This window comes from Triticum aestivum, chromosome 4A (assembly GCF_018294505.1).
Source record: "Triticum aestivum cultivar Chinese Spring chromosome 4A, IWGSC CS RefSeq v2.1, whole genome shotgun sequence".
Taxonomy (NCBI): Eukaryota; Viridiplantae; Streptophyta; class Magnoliopsida; order Poales; family Poaceae; genus Triticum; species Triticum aestivum.
In genome coordinates, this window is record NC_057803.1 from 507,338,612 (window position 1) to 507,361,370 (window position 22,759).

Sequence of the window (22,759 nt, forward strand, 5' to 3'; positions counted from 1 at the left end):
AAACCATTAAGGAATGCCGTTTTGACGTCCATTTGCCATATCTCATAATCATAGAATGCAACAATTGCTAACATGATTCAGACAGACTTTAGCTTCGCTACCGGTGAGAAAGTCTCATCGTAGTCAACCCCTTGAACTTGTCGATAACCCTTAGCGACAAGCCGAGCTTTATAGATGGTCACATTACCATCCGCGTTTGTCTTCTTCTTAAAGATCCATTTATTTTCTATGGCTCGCCACTCAACAGGCAAGTCAGTCAAAGTCCATACTTTATTTTCATACATGGATCCTATCTCGGATTTCATGGCTTCTAGCCATTTGTCGGAATCCGGGCCCGCCATCGCTTCTTCATAGTTCGAAGGTTCACCATTGTCTAACAACATGATTTCCAAGACAGGGTTGCCGTACCAATCTGGTGCGGAACGTGTCCTTGTGGACCTTCGAATTTCAGTAGGAGCTTGATCAAAAGTATCTTGATCATCATCATTAACTTCCTCTCTAGTCGGTGCAGGCACCTCAGGAACATTCTCTTGAGTTGCGCCATTTTCCGGTTCAAGAGGTAATACTTCATCAAGTTCTACTTTCCTCCCACTAACTTCTTTCGAGAGAAACTCCTTCTCTAGAAAGGATCCATTCTTGGCAACAAAGATCTTGCCTTCAGATCTGAGGTCGAAGGTATACCCAATAGTTTCTTTAGGGTATCCTATGAAGACGCATTTTTCCGACTTGGGTTCGAGCTTTTCAGGTTGAAGTTTCTTAACATAAGCATCGCATCCCCAAACTTTTAGAAACGACAACTTAGGTTTCTTCCCGAACCATAATTCATATGGTGTCGTCTCAACGGATTTCGACGGAGCCCTATTTAAAGTGAATGCGGCAGTCTCTCAAGCATAGCCCCAAAAAGATAGCGGTAAATCGGTAAGAGACATCATAGATCGCACCATATCTAATAGAGTGCGATTACGACATTCAGACACACCATTACGCTGAGGTGTTCCAGGCGGCGTGAGTTGTGAAACTATTCCACATTTTCTTAAGTGTGTGCCAAATTCGTGACTCAAGTATTCTCCTCCACGATCTGATCGCAAAAACTTGATTTTTCTGTCACGTTGATTCTCAACCTCACTCTGAAATTCCTTGAACTTTTCAAAGGTTTCAGACTTGTGTTTCATTAAGTAGACATACCCATATCTACTCAAGTCATCAGTGAGGGTGAGAACATAACGATAGCCACCGCGAGCCTCAACGCTCATTGGACCGCACACATCTGTATGTATGATTTCCAATAAGTTGGTTGCTCGTTCCATTGTTCCTGAGAACGGAGTCTTAGTCATTTTACCCATGAGGCATGGTTCGCACGTGTCAAATGATTCGTAATCAAGAGACTCTAAAAGTCCATCAGCATGGAGCTTCTTCATGCGTTTGACACCTATGTGACCAAGGCGGCAGTGCCACAAGTATGTGGGACTATCATTATCAATCTTACATCTTTTGGTACTCACACTATGAACATGTGTAGCATTACGCTCGAGATTCATTAAGAATAAACCATTCACCATCGGAGCATGACCATAAAACATATCTCTCCTATAAATAGAACAACCATTATTCTCGGATTTAAATGAGTAGCCATCTCGAATTAAACGAGATCCTGATACAATGTTCATGCTCAAAGCTGGCACTAAATAACAATTATTAAGGTTTAAAACTAATCCCGAAGGTAAATGTAGAGGTAGCGTGCCGACGGCGATCACATTGACCTTGGAACCATTCCCGACGCGCATCGTCACCTCGTCCTTTGCCAGTCTCCGCTTATTCTGCAGCTCCTGTTTTGAGTTACAAATGTGAGCAACCGCACCGGTATCAAATACCCAGGAGCTACTACGAGTACTGGTAAGGTACACATCAATTACATGTATATCACATATACCTTTCGTGATGCCGGCCTTCTTGTCCGCTAAGTATTTGGGGCAGTTCCGCTTCCAGTGACCACTTCCCTTGCAATAAAAGCACTCACTCTCGGGCTTGGGTCCATTCTTTAGCTTCTTCCCGACAGCTTGCTTGTCGGGCACGGCAACTCCCTTGCCGTCCTTCTTGAAGGCTTTCTTACCCTTGCCCTTCTTGAACTTAGTGGTTTTATTCACCATCAACACTTGATGTTCCTTTTTGACTTCTACCTCTGCTGATTTCAGCATTGCAAATAATTCAGGAATGGTCTTTTCCATCCCCTGCATATTGAAGTTCATCACAAAGCTCTTGTATCTCGGTGGAAGCGACTGAAGGATTCTGTCAATGACCACGTCATCCGGGAGATTAACTCCTAGCTGAGTCAAGCGGTTATGCAACCCAGACATAGTGAGTATGTGCTCACTGACAGAACTGTTTTCCTCCATCTTACAGTTGAAGAACTTGTCGGAGACTTGATATCTCTCGACCCAGGCATGAGCTTGGAAAAGCATTTTCAGCTCTTCGAACATCTCATATGCTCCGTGTCTCTCAAAATGCTTTTGGAGCCCCGGCTCTAAGCTGTAAAGCATGCCGCACTGAATGAGGGAGTAGTCATCGGTACGTGCCTGCCAAGCGTTCATAACATCTTGTTCTGCAGGGAGAACATGTACGTCACCTAGCGGTGCTTGTAGGACATAATCTTTCTTGGCAGCTATGAGGATGATCCTCAGGTTCCGGACCCAATCCGTGTAGTTGCTGCCATCGTCTTTCACCTTGGTTTTCTCTAGGAACGCGTTGAAGTTGAGGACTACGTTGGCCATTTGATCTACAAGACATATTGTAAAGATTTTAGACTAAGTTCATGATAATTAAGTTCATCTAATCAAATTATTCAATGAACTCCCACTTAGATAGACATCCCTCCAGTAATCTAAGTATAACATGATCCGAGTTAACTAGGCCGTGTCCGATCATCATGTGAGACGGACCAGTCAACATCGGTGAACATCTTCATGTTGATCGTATCTTCTATACGACTCATGCTCGACCTTTCGGTCTTCTGTGTTCCGAGGCCATGTATTTACATGCTAGGCTCGTCAAGTCAACCTAAGTGTTTGCATGTGTAAATCTGTCTTACACCCGTTGTATGTGAACGGTGGAATCTAACACCCAATCATCACGTAGTGCTTCGAAACAACAAACTGTTGCAACGGTGCACAGTTAGGGGGAACACTTTCTTGAAATTATTATGAGGGATCATCTTATTTACTACCGCCGTTCTAAGTAAACAAGATGCAGAAACATGATAAACATCACATGCAATCAAATAATAAAAGTGACATGATATGGCCAATATCACATAGCTCCTTTGATCTCCATCTTGGGGCTCCATGATCATCTTGTCACTGGCATGACACCATGATCTCCATCATCGTGTCTCCATGAAGTTGCTCGCCAACTATTACTTCTACTACTACGGCTAACGCGTTTAGCACTAAAGTAAAGTAATTTACATGGCGTTTCTCAATGACACGCAGGTCATACAAAAAATAAAGACAACTCCTATGGCTCCTGCCGGTTGTCATACTCATTGACATGCAAGTCATGATTCCTATTACAATAGCATGAACATCTCATACATCACATATATATCATTCATCGTTCATCACAACTTTGGCCATATCACATCACAGAACACTTGCTGCAAAAACAAGTTAGACGTCCTCTAATTGTTGTTGCAAGTTTTACGTGGCTGAAATAGGGTTCTAGCAAGAACGTTTTCTTACCTACGTGAAAGCCACAACGTGATTTGTCAACTTCTATTTACCCTTCATAAGGACCCTTTTCATCAAATCCACTCCAACTAAAGTGGGAGAGACAGACACCCGCCAGCCACCTTATGCAACTTGTGCATGTTAGTCGGTGGAACCGGTCTCACGTAAGCGTACGTGTAAGGTTGATCCGGGACGCTTCATCCCACAATACCATTGAAGCAAAATAAGACTAGTAGCGGCAAGAAAGTTGACAACATCTACGCCCACAACAAATTGTGTTCTACTCGTGCAAAAGGAACTACGCATAGTCCTAGCTCATGATGCCACTGTTGGGGAACATTGCAGAAAAACAAAAAATTTCCTACGGTTTCACCAAGATCCATCTAGGAGTTCATCTATAAACGAGTGATCGGATTGCATCTACATACCTTTGTAGATCACGTGCGGAAGCTTTCAAAGAACGGGGATGAGGAAGCCATACTCGACGTGATCCAAATCACCGGAGATCCTAGCGCCGAACGGACGGCACCTCCGCGTTCAACACACGTACGGTCAGCGTGACGTCTCCTGCTTCTTGATCCAGCAAGGGGGAAGGAGAGGTTGAGGAAGATGGCTCCAGCAGCAGCACGACGGTGTGGTGGTGGTGGAGCTGCAGTACTCCGGCAGGGCTTCGCCAAGCTCTATGGAGGAGGAGGATGTGTTGGAGAGGGAGAGGGAGGCACCAAAGGCAAAGGTGCGAGGTCCTCCATCCCCCCACTATATATAGGGGGCCTAGGGGGGGGGGGGCGGCGGCCCTAGGAGATGCAATCTCCTAGGGGGCGGTGGCCAAGGGGTGGGGGGCTTGCCCCCCAAGCAAGGGGGCGCCCCCCTTTAGGGTTTCCCCCACCCTAGGCGCATGGGCCCTAGGGGAAGTGGCGCCCCAGCCCACTTTGCGCTGGATCCCTTCCCACTTCAGCCCATGGGGCCCTCCGGGATAGGTGGCCCCACCCGGTGGACCCCCGGGACCCTTCCGGTGGTCCCGGTACAATACCGGTGACCCCGAAACTTGTCCCGATGGCCGAAATAGCACTTCCTATATATAATTCTTTACCTCCGGACCATTCTGGAACTCCTCGTGACGTCCGCGATCTCATCCGGGACTCCGAACAACATTTGGGTTACTGCATATACATATCCCTACAACCCTAGCGTCACCGAACCTTAAGTGTGTAGACCCTACGGGTTCGGGAGACATGTAGACATGACCGAGATCGCTCTCTGGTCAATAACCAACAGCGGGATCTGGATACCCATGTTGGCTCCCACATGCTCCTCGATGATCTCATCGGATGAACCACGATGTCGAGGATTCAAGCAACCCCGTATACAATTCCCTTTGTCAATCGGTATGCTTCTTGCCCGAGATTCGATCGTCGGTATCCCAATACCTCATTCAATCTCGTTACCGGCAAGTCACTTTACTCGTACCGTAATGCATGATCCAGTGACCAGACACTTGGTCACTTTGAGCTCATAATGATGATTCATTACCGAGTGGGCCCAGTGATACCTCTTCGTCACACGGAGTGACAAATCCCAGACTTGATCCGTGTCAACCCAACAGACACTTTCGGAGATACCCGTAGTATACCTTTATAGTCACCCAGTTACGTTGTGACGTTTGGTACACCCAAAGCACTCCTACGGTATCCGGGAGTTACACGATCTCATGGTCTAAGGAAAGGATACTTGACATTGGAAAAACTCTAGCAAACGAACTATACGATCTTATGCTATGTTTAGGATTGGGTCTTGTCCATCACATCATTCTCCTAATGATGTGATCTCGTTATCAATGACATCCAATGTCCATAGTCAGGAAACCATGACTATCTGTTGATCAACGAGCTAGTCAACTAGAGGCTTACTAGGGACATGTTATTGTCTAAGTATTCACACATGTATTACGATTTCCGGATAACACAATTATAGCATGAATAAAGACAATTATCATGAACAAGGAAATATAATAATAATGCTTTTATTATTGCCTCTAGGGCATATTTCCAACACTGCGGATGTCAGCCGTGTAGTTCAAACTTCCGAATCTGACCTGATGGCCAGGGGCGTAGCTTTCAATCTGCTCTAGATGGCCAAACGAATTGGCCCGCAATGCAAAGCCGCCGAATACAAAGATCTGTCCGAGGAGAAAAGTCTCATCCTAGACAGCATCGCCAATGATGGTCAAAGGAGCCATCACGCCTAACGACGACGACACAGAGGAACTCTCAATGAAAGCACCAATGTCGGTGTCAAAACCGGCGGATCTCGGGTAGGGGGTCCCGAACTGTGCGTCTAGGCGGATGGTAACATGAGACAAGGGACACGATGTTTTTACCCAGGTTCGGGCCCTCTTGATGGAGGTAAAACCCTACTCCTGCTTGATTAATATTGATGATATGGGTAGTACAAGAATAGATCTACCACGAGATCAGAGAGGCTAAACCCTAGAAGCTAGCCTATGGTATGATTGTTGTTCGTCCTATGGACTAAAGCCCTCCGGTTTATATAGACACCGGAGAGGGATAGGGTTTACACAGAGTCGGTTACAATGGAAGGAGATCTACATATCGGTATTGCCAAGCTTGCCTTCCACGCCAAGGAAAGTCCCATCCGGACACGGGATGAAGTCTTCAATCTTGTATCTTCATAGTCCAATAGTCCGGCCAAAGGTTATAGTCCGGCTATCCGGCTATCCGGCTAAACCGTGAAATTATGGTACATAATCGGGCCGTCATGCAATCGCGATGTAGGTTGGGCCTGAAACATGCCGAACAGCTCACGGGCCGGCAGCAGCCTGAAATGAACCCCCGCCCATGATTGTGTGAATCAAATCACGGGCTTTTAACAGGCCAAAATTGTCTCCGTCCTTGTTTGGCCCAATCAGATATCAGCTGCGAGCAGGCCGGATGCAAGCCGGGTCGTTGTTAGGCCCAACTATATGACGGGCTTTTAACAGGTCGAAATTAATATAGGGCCGAAATGTTAAACGGGCCCTTAATAGGCCAAAACTAATATCAGGCCGAATTACTAAGTGGGCCTTTAGCAAGTGGGCCCAAAAGCATAGTGTCCAGTTGACGGGCCGAATCTGATATGGGCCATAATTGAGCCCAAAGCCTCTTAAAGGGCCGGACCTGATCTGGGCCGTAATTTGGCCCAGAACGTGGTAGGCTTTTAATGGGCCGGATCTCATATGGGCCACTATTAGGCCCGGAGCGTGGCAGACATTTGGCCCAAAACATGGCAGCCAGTTAATGGGACGGCCTACTAGGGTCCTCAAAATCTTGTGGGCCTACAGCTGGGCCGGCCCATTAATGTTGGCGAAATTTCATTGGCCTTTAGCTGGGCCGGCCCATTATGATCCGCAAGAATCTTGTGGGCCTTTACCTGGGCCGGCCCATTATGGCACACAAAAATCTTGTGGGCATTTACCTGGGTCGGCCCATTATGGCCCGCAAAATCTTGTGGGCCTTTAGCTGGGCCAGCCCATTATGGTCCGCAAAATCTCATGGGCCTTTAGCTGGGCCGGCCCATTATGGTCCACAAAATTTTGTGGGCCTTCAGTTGGGCCGGCCCGTTTAAACTTGATGGGCCGGTCCACGTGTCAACATATCATAGGCGCGTCTTGTCCATTGGATGAGTGACACATGTGCCAACGCGGACCTGACACGTGTCTCCTCCAGCCAATGATGATTTTACACGTGGAAAATCCCCATTAGTCGGGGCTGTTAACAGGTTATCGGATCCAAAACCTGACCCGATAGCTTAACGGCGTTCCGCTATGGTGGATGCCACGTGTCGGTCACCCTTGATGAAAGCACTTCTGTGATGCGCGATTTATCGTCATGGAAGTGAACACTTCCGTGATGATAATTTTGGTAATGTCATGGAACACTTCTACGACAACACAGGTATGACTATCTTGATTCTGTCATAAATTTGTCATGGATGTACATGCATGACAAAAAACATGACCTACTGTGACAAACACGTATCATCACGGAAGTGTATTTTTTTGTAGTGAAAAGGTCTTGATAACCCACAAGTATAGGGGATCCATTGTAGCCTCTTTCGATAAGTAAGAGTGTCGAACCCAACGAGGAGCTAAAGGTAGAACAAATATTCCCTCAAGTTCTATCGACCACCGATACAACTCTACGCACACTTAACATTCGCTTTACCTAGAACAAGTATGAAACTAGAAGTACTTTGAAGGTGTTGTTGGATAGGTTTGCAAGATAATAAAGAGCGCGTAAATAAAATCTAGGGGCTGTTTAGATAAAGACACAACTAAGTTAGTTTTAGTAGAGAGCTTGTTGTCACACAAGAAAGTTATTTGTCCCTAGGCAATCGATAACTAGACCCGTAATCATTATTGCAATTTTATTTGAGGGAGAGGTATAAGCTAACATACTTTCTCTTCTTGGATCATATGCACTTATGATTGGAACTCTACCAAGCATCCGCAACTACTAAAGATCATAAGGTAAAACCCAACCATAGCATTAAAGTATCAAGTCCTCTTTATTACCATACACCATGACCCAGTTATCCGTGTTAGTGTTTCAGTCACTCACGCAACGCATACAATAAGCAAACCATGAACATATTGCAAACCCTACAGCGGGAATCCCTCACACTGGCGCGACACAGAGAGCACCATAGGACAGCACCAATAACAAAACATGCAACTCAAACCAATCACGATCATCAATTAACCCATAGGACAAAACGAATCTACTCAAACATCATAGGAGCCATACATCATTGGGAAATAATGTATAGCGTTGAGCACCATGTTTAAGTAGATATTACAGCGGGTAAAAGAGGGGTTACACCGCTACATAGAGGAGGGAAGAGTTGGTGATGACGGCGGTGAGGTTGTTGGTGTAGATTGCGGTGATGATGGTGGCCCCGGCGGCGTTCCGGCCCCACCAAAAGCGAGGGGGAGAGAGCCCCCCTCCTTCTTCTTATTCTTCCTTGACCTTCTCCCTAGATGGGAGAAGGGTTTCCCCTCTGGTCCTTGTTCTCCATGGCGTGGGAGGGGCGAGAGCCCCTCCGAGATTGGATCTATGTCTCTGTCTCCCTCTGTTTCTGCCTTCCCAGATCTGGCCTTTCACCGTTTCTTTTATAAGCGGAGATCCATAACTCTGATTGGGCTGAATTTTGGACACGATCTCTATCGGAAATTAGCTTTCTTGCGGCGAAAGAAGGGCTCCAACCGCCTTACGGGGTGGCCACGAGGGTTAGGGGCGCCCCCTGCCTCGTGGCCCACTCGGGCATCATCTCGCGATGATTGCACTTCCTAAAATTCATAAACATTCCCAAAAAAAATCTTCGTCACTTTTTATCCCGTTTGGACTCCGTTTGATATAAATTTTCCGCGAAACAAAAAACATGCAACAAACAGGAACTTGCACTGGGCACTGGATCAATATGTTAGTCCCAAAAATAGTATAAAAGGTTGCCAAAAGTATATGAAAGTTGTAGAATATTGGCATGGAACAATCAAAAATTATAGATACGATGGAGACATATCACTACGCCCGGTCCTTGAGAAGGTTAAAACAACACTAACTTGACAAACTATCGTTGTGGTTTTGATGCATAGGTAAGAACGGTTCTTGCTCAGCCCGTAGCAGCCACGTAAAATTTGCAACAACAAAGTAGAGGACGTCTAACTTGTTTTTGCAGGGCATGTTGTGATGTGATATGGCCAAGACACGATGCTATATTTATTGTATGAGATGATCATATTTTGTAATGGAGTTATCGGCAAGTGGCAGGAGCCATCTGGTTGTCGCTTTATTGTATGCAATGCAATCGCCTTCTAACTGCTTTACTTTGTCACTAAGCAGTAGCGATAGTCGTAGAAGCAATAGTTGGCGAGACAATAACGATGCTACGATGGAGATCAAGGTGTCGTGCCGGTGACTGCTACCTCTTGAGCATTGCGTTGGTTTTCCCTTGAAGAGGAAATGTTGATGCAATAGAGTAGCATAAGTATTTCCCTTAGTTTTTGAGAACCAAGGTATAAATCCAGTAGGAGGCCACGCTCAAGTCCCTTGCACCTACACAAACAAATAAAAACCTCGCAACCAACACAATAAAGGGGTTGTCAATCCCTTCATGGTCACTTACGAAAGTAAGATCTGATAGATATGATAAGATTATATTTCTGGTATTTTTATAATAAAGATGCAAAGTAAAATAAAAGGAAATAAAAATAGCTAAGTGTTGGAAGATTAATATGATGGAAAATAGACCCCGGGGCCATAGGTTTCACTAGTGGCTTCTCTCAAGAGCATAAGTATTACGGTGGGTGAACAAATTACTGTTGAGCAATTGATAGAATTGAGCATAGTTATGAGAATATCTAGGTATGATCATGTATATCGGCATCACGTCCGTGACAAGTAGACCGACTCCTGCCTGCATCTACTACGATTACTCCACACATCGACCGCTATCCAGCATGCATCTAGAGTATTAAGTTCAAAAGAACAGAGTAATGCTTTAAGTAAGATGCCATGATGTAGAGGGATAAACTCATGCAATATGATATAAACCCCATCTTGTTATCCTCGATGGCAACAATACAATACGTGCCTTGCTACCCCTGCTGTCACTGGGAAAGGACACCGCAAGATTGAAACCAAAGCTAAGCACTTCTCCCATTGCAAGAAAGATCAATCTAGTAGGCTAAACCAAACTGATAATTCGAAGAGACTTGCAAAGATAACAAATCATACATAAAAGAATTCAGAGAAGATTCAAATATTGTTCATAGATAAACTTGATCATAAACCCACAATTCATCGATCTCAACAAACACACCGCAAAAGGAGATTATATCGAATAGATCTCCACAAGAATCATGGAGAACTTTGTATTGAGATCCAAAGAGAGAGAAGAAGCCATCTAGCTAATAACTATGGATCCGAAGGTCTGAGGTAAACTACCCACACATCATCGGAGAGGCTGTGGTGTTGATGTAGAAGCCCTCCGTGATCAATGCCCCCTCCGGCAGGACGCCGGAAAAGGCCCCAAGATGGGATCTCACGGGTACAGAAGGTTGCGGCGGTGGAATTAGGTTTTCGTGGATGCTCCTATTGGTTTGGGGGTACGTAGGTATATATAGGAGGAAAAAGTACGTCGGTGGAGCAACGTGAGCCCCACAAGGGTGGAGGGCGCGCCCAGGGGGTAGGCGCGCCCCCTGCCTCGTGCTCTCCTGGTTGCTTTCTTGACGTAGGGGTCAAGTTCTCTACATAACGTTCGTTCCGAAAATCACGTTCCCGAAGGTTTCATTCCATTTGGACTCGGGTTGATATTCTTTTTCTGCAAAACTCTGAAATAGGCAAAAAACGACAATTTGGGCTGGGCCTCCGGTTAAGAGGTTAGTCCCAATAATAATCTAAAAGTGTATAACAAAGCCCATTAATCATCCAAAACAGAATATAATATAGCATGAAGCAATAAAAAATTATAGATACGTTGGAGACGTATTAGTGATGATGGTGATCATGACGGTGCTTTGGAGATGGAGATCAAAGGCACAAGATGATGGCCATATCATATCAGTTATATTGATTGCATTTGATGTTTATCTTTTATGCATCTTATTTTGCTTTGTTTGACGGTAGCATTGTAAGATGATCTCTCACTAAATTTCAAGGTAAAAGTGTTCTTCCTGAGTATGCACTGTTGCCAAAGTTCGTCGTGCCGAGACACCACGTGATGATCGGGTGTGATAAGCTCAACGTTCATCTATAACGGGTGTAAGACAGTTTTGCACACGCAGAATACTCGGGTTAAACTTGACGAGCCTAGCATATGTAGATATGGCCTCGGAACACTGAGACCGAAAGGTCGAGCGTGAATCATATAGTAGATATGATCAACATAGTGATGTTCACCATTGAAAACTACTGCATTTCACGTGATGATCGGTTATGGTTTAGTTGATATGGATCACGTGATCACTTAGATGATTAGAGGGATGTCTATCTAAGTGGGAGTTCTTAAGTAATATGATTAATTAAACTTGAATTTATCATGAACTTAGTACCTAATAGTATTTTGCTTGTCTATGTTGTTGTAGATAGATGGCCCGTGTTGTTGTTCCGTTGAATTTTAATGCGTTCCTTGATAAAGCAAAGTTGAAAGATGATGGGAGCAATTACACGGACTGGGGCCGTAACTTGAGGACTATCCTCATTGCTGCACAGAATAATTACGTCCTGGAAGCACCGCTGGGTGCTAGGCCTGCTGCAGATGCAACTAACGATGTTAATAATGTCTGGCAGAGCAAAGCTAATGACTACTCGAGAGTTCAATGTGCCATGCTTTATGGCTTAGAACCGGGACTTCAACGACGTTTTGAACGTCATGGTGCATATGAGATGTTCCAGGAGTTGAAGTTAATATTTCAAGCAAATGCCCGGATTGAGAGATATGAAGTCTCCAATAAGTTCTACAGCTGCAAGATGGAGGAGAATAGTTCTGTCAATAAACATATACTCAAAATGTCTAGGTATAACAATCACTTGATTCAACTAGGAGTTAATCTTCCGGATGATAGTGTCATTGAGAAAATTCTTCAATCACTGCCACCAAGCTACAAGAGCTTCATGATGAACTATAATATGCAAGGGATGGATAAGAAAATTCCCGAGCTCTTCGCAATGCTAAAGGCTGCGGAGGTAGAAATCAAGAAGGAGCATCAAGTGTTGATGGTCAAAAAGACCACCCGTTTTAAAGAAAAAGGGTAAAGGGAAGAAGAAGGGGAACTTCAAGAAGAACAACAAACAAGTTGCTGCTCAGGAGAAGAAACCCAAGTCTGGATCTAAGCCTAAGACTGAGTGCTTCTACTACAAGCAGACTGGTCACTAGAAGCGGAACTGCCCCAAGTATTTGGCGGATAAGAAGGATGGCAAGATGAACAAAGGTATATGTGATATACATGTTATTGATGTGTACCTTACTAGAGCTCGCAATAGCACCTGGGTATTTGATACTGGTTCTGTTGCTAATATTTGCAACTCGAAACAGGGACTACGGATTAAGCGAAGACTAGCTAAGGACGAGGTGACGATGCGTGTGGGAAAAGTTTCCAAAGTCGATGTGATCGCCGTCGGCATGCTACCTCTACATCTACCTTCGGGATTAGTTTTGGACCTGAATAATTGTTATTTGGTACCAGCGTTAAGCATGAACATTATATCTAGATCTTGTTTGATGCGAGACGGTTATTCATTTAAATATGAGAATAATGGTTGTTCTATTTATATGAGTAATATCTTTTATGGTCATGCACCCTTCAAGAGTGGTCTATTTGTGTTGAATCTCGATAGTAGTGATACACATATTCATAATGTTGAAGCCAAAAGATGCAGAGTTGATAATGATAGTGCAACTTATTTGTGGCACTACCGTTTGGGTCATATTGGTGTAAAGCGCATGAAGAAACTCCATACTGATAGACTTTTGGAATCACTTGATCACTCGTAGAAAAAGGGCCTGTTGTCCCGGTTCATAAGGGCCTTTAGTCCCGGTTCTGGAACCGGGACTAAAGGGTCGATACTAATGCCTATCCCTTTAGTCCCGGTTCAATCCAGAACCGGGACTAAAGGGCGCGGCCACGTGGAGCTCCACCTTTAGTCCCGGTTGGTAACACCAACCGGGACTAAAGGAAATTTTATGAAGTTTTTTGAATTTTTTTTGATTTTTTTTTATTTTTTATATTTTCAAATTTCTGAATTATTTTAACCTCTAGTCTGTAATCACCACCCCTCATCACTTCTCAATTTATCCTCTAATCACCCCTCATCATTCCAAATCATCTAACTTCCCGAACCGTCACCCATCCTCCCACTCCCCCAGCCTGAGCACGCTTAACTTCCGGGTTCTATTCTCCCTCGCTCTAAGTCTGCACTTGTTGTTTTCCTAACAATACTAAGATGTCAATCCTATTAACCTTCAGGAATTTTGCTTGAGCATGAAGTGACACATTTCATAGTTTTATTTTGAAACTATTGTCTTAAAAAACAATAATTATTTAGTAACACTAATATTTCTTGAATAATTAGTTTGACCATCGTTTGACCACAGTTTGCCCACTGTTTGAATTTTTTTCGATTTTTTTCACTCTAGATCTTAAAAGCCCCGTAACTTTTTTCTATTAGGTTTTTGAGGATTTTGAAAATGTTTAACGGGGTTCCCCCCATTAAATTCGGATGTAACTTTTCGAGTAGACGATTTTTCATATAAAAAACTTTTTCATCCGAGTTAGTATGCAAAAGTTATGCCCATTTTTACAAATTTTAGAGAGATTTTACAAAAGTCAAAATTCACATTTGCAAATTTTCCCAACAACTAGACCACATATCACATGAAACTTATTTTCTTTTATTTTTTTGACATTTTCATCATTTTCTTTTATTTTTTTAAAACTGAAAAGGCGATCCACAGGGGGGGTAGAGTTTGAAAATGGGACCTTTAGTACCGGTTCATGGCACAAACCGGGATTAAAGGTCTCAACCCCATTAGTCCCGGTTCGTGCCTCAAACCGGGACTAAAGGTCTAATCTTTAGTCCCGGTTTGAGGCACGAACCGGGACCAATGGTTGTGGGCCAGGAGCGAGGCCCATTGGTCCCGGTTCATCCCACCAACCGGGACCAAAAGGTCCAGATGAACCGGGACCAATGGCCCACGTGGCCCGGCCGGCCCCCTGGGCTCACGAACCGGGACCAATGCACCCATTGGTCCCGGTTCTAGACTGAACCGGGACTAATGTGCTGACCCGGCCTGGACCAAAGCCCTATTTTCTACTAGTGGATTATGAATCACTTGGTACTTGCGAACCATGCCTCATGGGCAAGATGACTAAAACGCCATTCTCCGAAACAATGGAGCGAGCAACAGATTTGTTGGAAATCATACATACTGATGTATGTGGTCTGATGAATGTTGAGGCTCGCGGCGGGTATCGTTATTTTCTCACCTTAACAGATGTTTTAAGCAGATATGGGTATATCTACTTAATGAAACATAAGTCTGAAACATTTGAAAAGTTCAAAGAATTTCAGAGTGAAGTGGAAAATCATTGTAACAAGAAAATAAAGTTTCTACAATCTGATCGTGGAGGAGAATATTTGAGTTACGAGTTTGGTCTACATTTGAAACAATGCGGAATAGTTTCACAACTCACGCCACCCGGAACACCACAACGTAATGGTGTGTCCGAACGTCGTAATCGTACTTTACTAGATATGGTGCGATCTATGATGTCTCTTACTGATTTAGAGACGGCTGCATTCACGTTAAATAGGGCACCATCGAAATCCGTTGAGACGACGCCTTATGAACTGTGGTTTTGCAAGAAACCAAAGTTGTCGTTTCTTAAAGTTTGGGGCTGTGATGCTTATGTGAAAAAGGTTCAACCTGATAAGCTCGAACCCAAATCGGAGAAATGTGTCTTCATAGGATACCCAAAGGAAACTGTTGGGTACACCTTCTAACATAGATCCGAAGGCAAGACATTGTTGCTAAAATGGATCCTTTCTAAAGAAGGAGTTTCTCTCGAAAGAAGTGAGTGGGAGGAAAGTAGAACTTGATGAGGTAACTGTACCTGCTCCCATATGGGAAAGTAGTTCATCACAGAAACTGGTTTCTGTGACACCTACACCAATTAGTGAGGAAGCTAATGATGTTGATCATGAATCTTCAGATCAAGTTACTACCGAACCTCGTAGGTCAACCAGAGTAAGATCCACACCAGAGTGGTACGGTAATCCTATTCTGGAGGTCATGTTACTTGACCAAGGCGAACCTATGAACTAGGACGAAGCAATGGTGAGCCCAGATTTCACAAATGGCTTGAGGCCATGAAATCTGAGATGGGATCCATGTATGAGAACAAAGTATGGACTTTGGTTGACTTGCCCAATGATTGGCAAGCCATAGAGAATAAATGGATCTTCAAGAAGAAGACTGACGCTGATGGTAATGTTACTGTCTACAAATCTCGACTTGTTGCAAAAGGTTTTTGACAAGTTCAAGGAGTTGACTACGATGAGACTTTCTTACCCGTAGCGATGCTTAAGTCTGTCTGAATAATGTTAGCAATTGCCACATTTTATGATTATGAAATTTGGCAAATGGATGTGAAAAATGCATTCCTGAATGGATTTCTGGAAGAAGAGTTGTATATGATGCAACCGGAAGGTTTTGTTGATCCGAAGGGAGCTAACAAAGTGTGCAAGATCCAACGATCCATTTATGGACTGGTGCAAGCCTCTCGGAGTTGGAATAAACGTTTTGATAGTGTGATCAAAGCATATGGTTTTATACAGACTTTTGGAGAAGCCTGTATTTACAAGAAAGTGAGTGGGAGCTGTGTAGCATTTCTAATATTGCTGATTGGAAATGATATAGAATTTCTGGATAGCATAAAAGGATACTTGAATAAGAGTTTTGCAATGAAAGACCTCGGTGAAGCTGCTTATATATTGGGTATCAAGATCTATAGAGATAGATCAAGACGCTTAATTGGACTTTCACAAAGCACATACCTTCATAAAGTTTTGAAGAAGTTCAAACTGGATTGAAGAAGTTCAAAATGGATCAAGCAAAGAAAGGGTTCTTGCCTGTGTTACAAGGTGTGAAGTTGAGTCAGACTCAATGCTCGACCACTGCAAAAGATAGAGAGAAAATGAAAAGTGTTTCCTATGCTTCAGCTATAGGCTCTATCATGTATGCAATGCTGTGTACCAGACCTGATGTGTGCCTTGCTATTAGCTTAGCAGGGAGGTACCAAAGTAATCTAGGAGTGGATCACTGGACAGCGGTCAAGAACATCCTGAAATACCTGAAAAGGACTAAGGATATGTTTCTCATTTATGGAGGTGACAAAGAGCTCGTCGTAAATGGTTACGTCGATGCAGGCTTTGACACTGATCCGGACAATTCTAAATCGCAAGCCAGATACGTGTTTACATTGAACGGTGGAGCTGTCAGTTGGTGTAGTTCTAAACAAAGTGTCGTGGCGGGATCTACATGTGGAGCGGAGTACATAGCTGCTTCGGAAGCAGCAAATGAAGGAGTCTGGATGAAGGAGTTCATATCTGATCTAGGTGTCATACCTAGTGCATCGGGTCCAATGAAAATCTTTTGTGACAATACTGGTGCAATTGCCTTGGCAAAGGAATCCAGATTTCACAAGAGAAACAAGCACATCAAGAGACGCTTCAATTCCATCCGGGACCAAGTCCAGGTGGGAGACATAGAGATTTGCAAGATACATACGGATCTGAATGTTGCAGACCCGTTGACTAAGCCTCTTCCACGAGCAAAACATGATCAGCACCAAGACTCCATGGGTGTTAGAATCATTACTGTGTAATCTAGATTATTGACTCTAGTGCAAGTGGGAGACTGAAGGAAATATGCCCTAGAGGCAATAAATGTTTTATTAATTTCATGCTAGAATTGTATTAACCGGAAACATAATACATGTGTGAATACATAGACAAACATAGTGTCACTAGTATGCCTCTACTTGACTAGCTCATTGATCAAAGATGGTTAAGTTTCCTAGCCATGGACATGAGTTGTCATTTGATTAACGGAATCACATCATTAGAAGAATGATGTGATTGACTTGACCCATTCTGTTAGCTTAGCACTTGATTGTTTAGTTTACTGCTATTGCTTTCTTCATGACTTATACACATTCCTATGACTATGAGATTATGCAACTCCCAATTACCGGAGGAACACTTTGTGTGCTACCAAACGTCACAACGTAACTGGGTGATTATGAAGGTGCTCTACAGGTGTCTCCAATGGTACTTGTTGAGTTGGCATAGATCGAGATTAGGATTTGTCACTTCGATTATCGGAGAGGTATCTTTGGGCCCTCTCGGTAATGCACATCACTATAAGCCTTGCAAGCAAATGCGACTAATGAGTTAGTTGCGGGATGATGCATTACGAAACGATTAAAGAGACTTGCCAGTAATGATATTGAGCTAGGTATTAAGATACCGACGATCGAATCTCGGGAGAGTGACATACCAATGACAAAGGGAACGTATGTTTGTTTGACCGATAAAGATCTTCGTAGAATATGTAGGAACCAATATGAGCATCCAGGTTTCACTATTGGTTATTGACCGGAGACGTGTCTCGGTCATGTCTACATAGTTCTCGAACCCGTAGGGTCCGCACGCTTAAAGTTCTGTGACGACCGGTATTATGAGTTTATATGTGTTGATGTACCGAAGGTAGTCCGGAGTCCCAGATATGATCACGAACATGACGAGGAGTCTCGAAATGGTCAAGACGTAAAGATCGATATATTGGATGACTATGTTCGGACACCGAAAGTGTTTCGGGAGGTTTCAGACATATACCGGAGTACCAGGGGGTTACCGGAAGCCCACGGGGAGTATATTGGGCCTAATGGGCCTTAGTGGAGAATAGGAGGGGCGTCCAGGGCAGGCCGCGTGCCCCCTCCCCCTCTAGTCCGAATTGGACAAGGAGGGGGGGCGGCGCTCCCCTTTCCTTCCCCCCTCTCTCCTCCTTCCCCCTTCTCCTACACCTACTAGGAAAGGAGGAGTCCTACTCCCAGTGGGACTAGGACTCCCCCCTTGGCGCGCCCTCCTCCTTGGCCGACCGCCTCCCCCTAGCTCCTTTATATACGGGGCCAGGGGGCACCCCAAGGACATAACAATTGATCATTGATCTTTTAGCCGTGTGAAGTGCCCTCCTCCACCATAATCCACCTCGGTTATATCGTAGCGGTGCTTAGGCGAAGCCCTGCGTTAGTAGCTTCATCAACATCGCCACCACGCCGTCGTGCTGATGAAACTCTCCCACGAGCTCTACTGGATCGTGAGATCACGAGACGTCACCGAGCTGAACGTGTGCTAAACGCGGAGGTGCCGTACGTTCGGTACTAAGGATCGGTCGATCGTGAAGACGTACGACTACATCAACCGCGTTGTTATAACGCTTCTGCTTAATAGTCTACGAGGGTACGTGGACGACACTCTCCCCTCTCGTTGCTATGCATCACCATGATCTTGTGTGTGCTTAGGAAAAATTTGAAATTACTACGTTCCCCAACAACAAGGTGCCCCAGGCTAGGCCACGTCAGCGCGGCCCACGACGCAAAAACGCGGCGGAGGCCACTGGCCTTGCCGGAAATCTCCTACGGGCGGCCGTTTGACGCGCGGTTGGGCTCGCCCGAACAAGCGGAGCGAGCCGTGTCAGATGGTGGGGGTGGCGTCGCCAGAGGAGGCCGCCAGCGACGGCGCTGAGTGGCAAGGGCGGCGGAGGCGTTCGAGCTCAATTCGAAAACACGGCGGGGCGGCCTAGGGGGGTCAGCGCGGGTTCGGGGCAATGCTGCATGCACTCTGGAGCGTGCCAACGGCTGGCGCAGGCGCTCGGGAGCACGCACGATGCGCGGGGGACGACCATGGTGGATGGCGGAGCACGGCAACACGACGGGGCGGCTACGGCTACGAAGAGGGACATGGGAGAGAGGAAGGAGGAGCAGGGGCTCACGGGAATTGCAGAGAAGGCCGAGGGACAGCTCGAGGTGGCCGGAGTCGACGTCGAACGGCTGCGGGGACCCAAGGAGGAGGGCGACGTTGTGCGGACGTCCGTCTCGATCTTCTCCACGCAGACAACGTAGATGAGGCCGGTGGAGCTCCTGGACGTGTCGGAGAGGGACGAGGACGACGGTGGCCGCGGCTAGCACGGCGGCAAGGCCATGGGCGTGCTCGGGCGAGGGGCGGATCTAGAGAGGGAGAGCGCGGTTGAGTGGGAGTGGGGGAGTGAGTGGGAGAGGGGATCGAGGAGTCGGGGGCATGGCGCCCTTATCCTCTCGTTGGCGCTTCCGGCGAGGTGGTCGGGGGCGACTGCGGGGCTCGGTCGGAAGAACAGTGGAGGGGAGGAAGACGACAGGAGGAGGAGCTGGGACGGGTCGGCTGGCCTGTCCCTGTGGTCTAAGGCCCAGGGGCAGGGGGACTTCTTTTCCTTTTTTATTATTTTGCTTTTCTTTTTATTTCCTTTTGTTTTGTTTTATTTTCAAAAAGCAAAATAGTTTTATAACATACAAAACTTGCTCCTAAATTATTGTACACTAATTAGGCCACTGTCACAAAAAGTTTGGCACTTAAATAAATTAGATTAGAATTTCTTTTATAATTCTAAAAGCAATTAAATTGTTTTTATGCCCTCTGTTTTAAATGTTTTAGGGCACTTGGCGGGGGATGCAGACATCACCGCAAGCTTACAACACAACACCAACACCTTACTAACTTAAGCCTACTCTCTTACAAAACAGTTGAGAACACCTAAGCCGTCCACTCCTTGACCTTCTCCATGATGTGCTTGTGCAAATGGATTGCCGACTTGATTTGCTCTGGACGATTGAATACTTTAGCATTCCTCTTATTCCAAAGTGACCAAGCAACCGCAATGATGAATGTGTAAAATCCTCTTCTATTTACTCTCTGGAAGGTCACTCGCTTGCAGCCACCAATCAAGGGAAGTATCATCTACTTCCAGCCGTCTAACTGTGATATTGAGGTCCAACAAGCACCGATGCCAAATGTCCCTCGCGTATCCACATTGGATGTGGATGTGCTCCATATCGTCTTCCTCTTGGAGGCATGTGTAGCAGGTGGATGGACTGTCCACAACCCATGCTGAGCACGTCGATCTGATGTCTAGATTCGATGATGTACCAAAAGCCAAGCGTGTAATTTACACTTAAGCGGTCATTGTCAGCAGATGGTCGAGCAGGTGCAAGCATGGTACTCCGTGCTAATGAGGGCAACATTATTTTCTCATCATGCAGGGAACTATTCTCATGCAAAAATGCTTTGGAGTCAGAGCTTAGTGCTTGCATGGAAGGCCTATCAATTGCTATCCAAAGAACGGAGCTTCCCATTCTTGTGGAGATGGACTCCTTAGAAGTTGTCAACCCGATAACTGATGAAGCAACAAATAGATCAATTTTTGCCTCTTTGGTACGGGAGATCAAGCATTTGAGGAGTCTTCGAATGACTCGTTTCACACATATTAATCGCACTCAAAATAATGTTAGTGATTCTTTAGCTAAGTATGCTAGAAGTGAAGGATGAACTATCGTTTGGTTGAACTCTGGCTTGTGAGAGGTTATTGATCTTTGTACTTCAGACAGTAGCTTTGCTACCACTTGAGTAATACAAATTTCACCCGCAAGAAAAACACATCAAATAGTACTGTAGTACTTTTGCACGCTAAGTGTAGAGAAGAATAGAGAAGAATTGAACAAAGACAACCAGTACATTCTAATCTTTTTTAATCTCTGTGAGCCATGTACATCACACACGGTATCCAATTTTCTCTTCACATCAATATGAACCACACGCATGATCACAAGCATGGATCAAACGAGCAGTGCGTCCGTGGAGATGAAGTTGTAGATGGCCATGTCCCTAACGGCGCCCTTGACCACGCAGTACCTCCGCAGCACGGCCTCCCGCCGGAACCCGGCCTTCTCCAGCACGCGCTGCGACGCGACATTGCACACGTCCACCAACGCCTCCACGCGCTCCCAGCCCCTCCACCTCCTCGAACACCATGGCGACCGCTTGCCTCACAGCAGCCGTGGCCACGCCCTTGCCCCAGTGCGCGCGCGCCACCACGTACCCGAGCTCGGCGCGCACGCGTCCGCCGTCGGCGACACGGACCCCGAGCCGACGGGGCGGTCGCCGCTGGGGAGGCATACGGTGCGGAACCAGGGGTACGGCAGCGCGGTGTCCCGAAGGAACGCGAGCAGGGCGTCGCGGGACGTGTAGGGGTCCCATGTCATGAAGGTCGTGACCTCGGGATCCGACACCCACGCCATCATGGCGTCGGCGTCGGCGAGGTCGAGTGGCCGGAGGGTCATATCTCGCACGCGCTCCGTCGTCGTGGCGGGCGCTTCTTGCTCCATTCCCCGGCCTAGCTTGTTTGGACTTTTGGATACAGTCACTTGAGAAGCTGGATATAGTTAGTGGTCCAACGAATCAATAGTCTGCGAACTGGTCACCGGATCCTACAAGACTCCAAGAGCATCGCGTTACACGTCGTCACCAACAACGGCCCACCTGGGAGTTGTGAATTTGCGATGTGTACCGAGATGGCACGAGATGTCATTGTCGCGGTCAGTAGATTTGAATTTAGATAAAGAAATATTGATCGAGCACGCAACAACCAGCGTGAGGAAAAAGAGCCCTGCTCCGGTGCTCCTTCCTAACCTAGTTTCCGAAGGGTATTTTTATCCCCGCGAGTTTGTTTTTTTCCTGGCCCGCCGTAGCCCAGATCCCAGCCCTGTCTAGTACTGTATAACCCAGACCGTATATGTACAGTACCCTTGTCCGAAAAAAACATCACACGACCCTACGACCATGTACGATCTTTCGAATCCAATCATTCACGCAACTTGTAACACCCTCGATGCGACTACATCTCCCACGTGTCGAGGCACGACTTAGAGGCATAATCGCAATGAAGGCATATGTCGCAAGTTAGACAATCTTCACAACATCCCATGTAATATAAATCATAAAGGGGAGATAACATAGTTGGCTTACACTCGCCACGTCAATCAAGTGCATAAATAACATTACATCATTCAAACACTCATGGACCGACTACGGCGCCAAAATAAAAGAGAGCCCAACTGGGCACCACTACTGATCATCAGGAAAAGAAATATAGTAACGTTGAGAGTCTTCGTCAAACTCCCACTTGAGCTCAAACGCGTCTCCTGGAGCGGAATCATCAGGCCCTGCATCTGGTGTAATAGTAATCTGTGAGCCACAGGGACTCAACAATCTCGCACCCTCGCGATCAAGACTATTTAAACTTATAGGTATGGCAAGGTAAAATATGTGGAGCTGCAGCAAGTGACTAGCAAGTATGGTGGCTAACTTATTCGCAAAAGAGAGCGAGAAGAG

At 45.7% G+C, this 22,759-nt stretch overlaps 1 pseudogene; it reads right to left on the bottom strand.

Annotated features, from left to right (window-relative positions):
• Positions 1-21,204: 21,204 nt before the first annotated feature.
• Positions 21,205-21,753, bottom strand: LOC123083869 (uncharacterized N-acetyltransferase p20-like; annotated as a pseudogene).
• Positions 21,754-22,759: the final 1,006 nt, after the last annotated feature.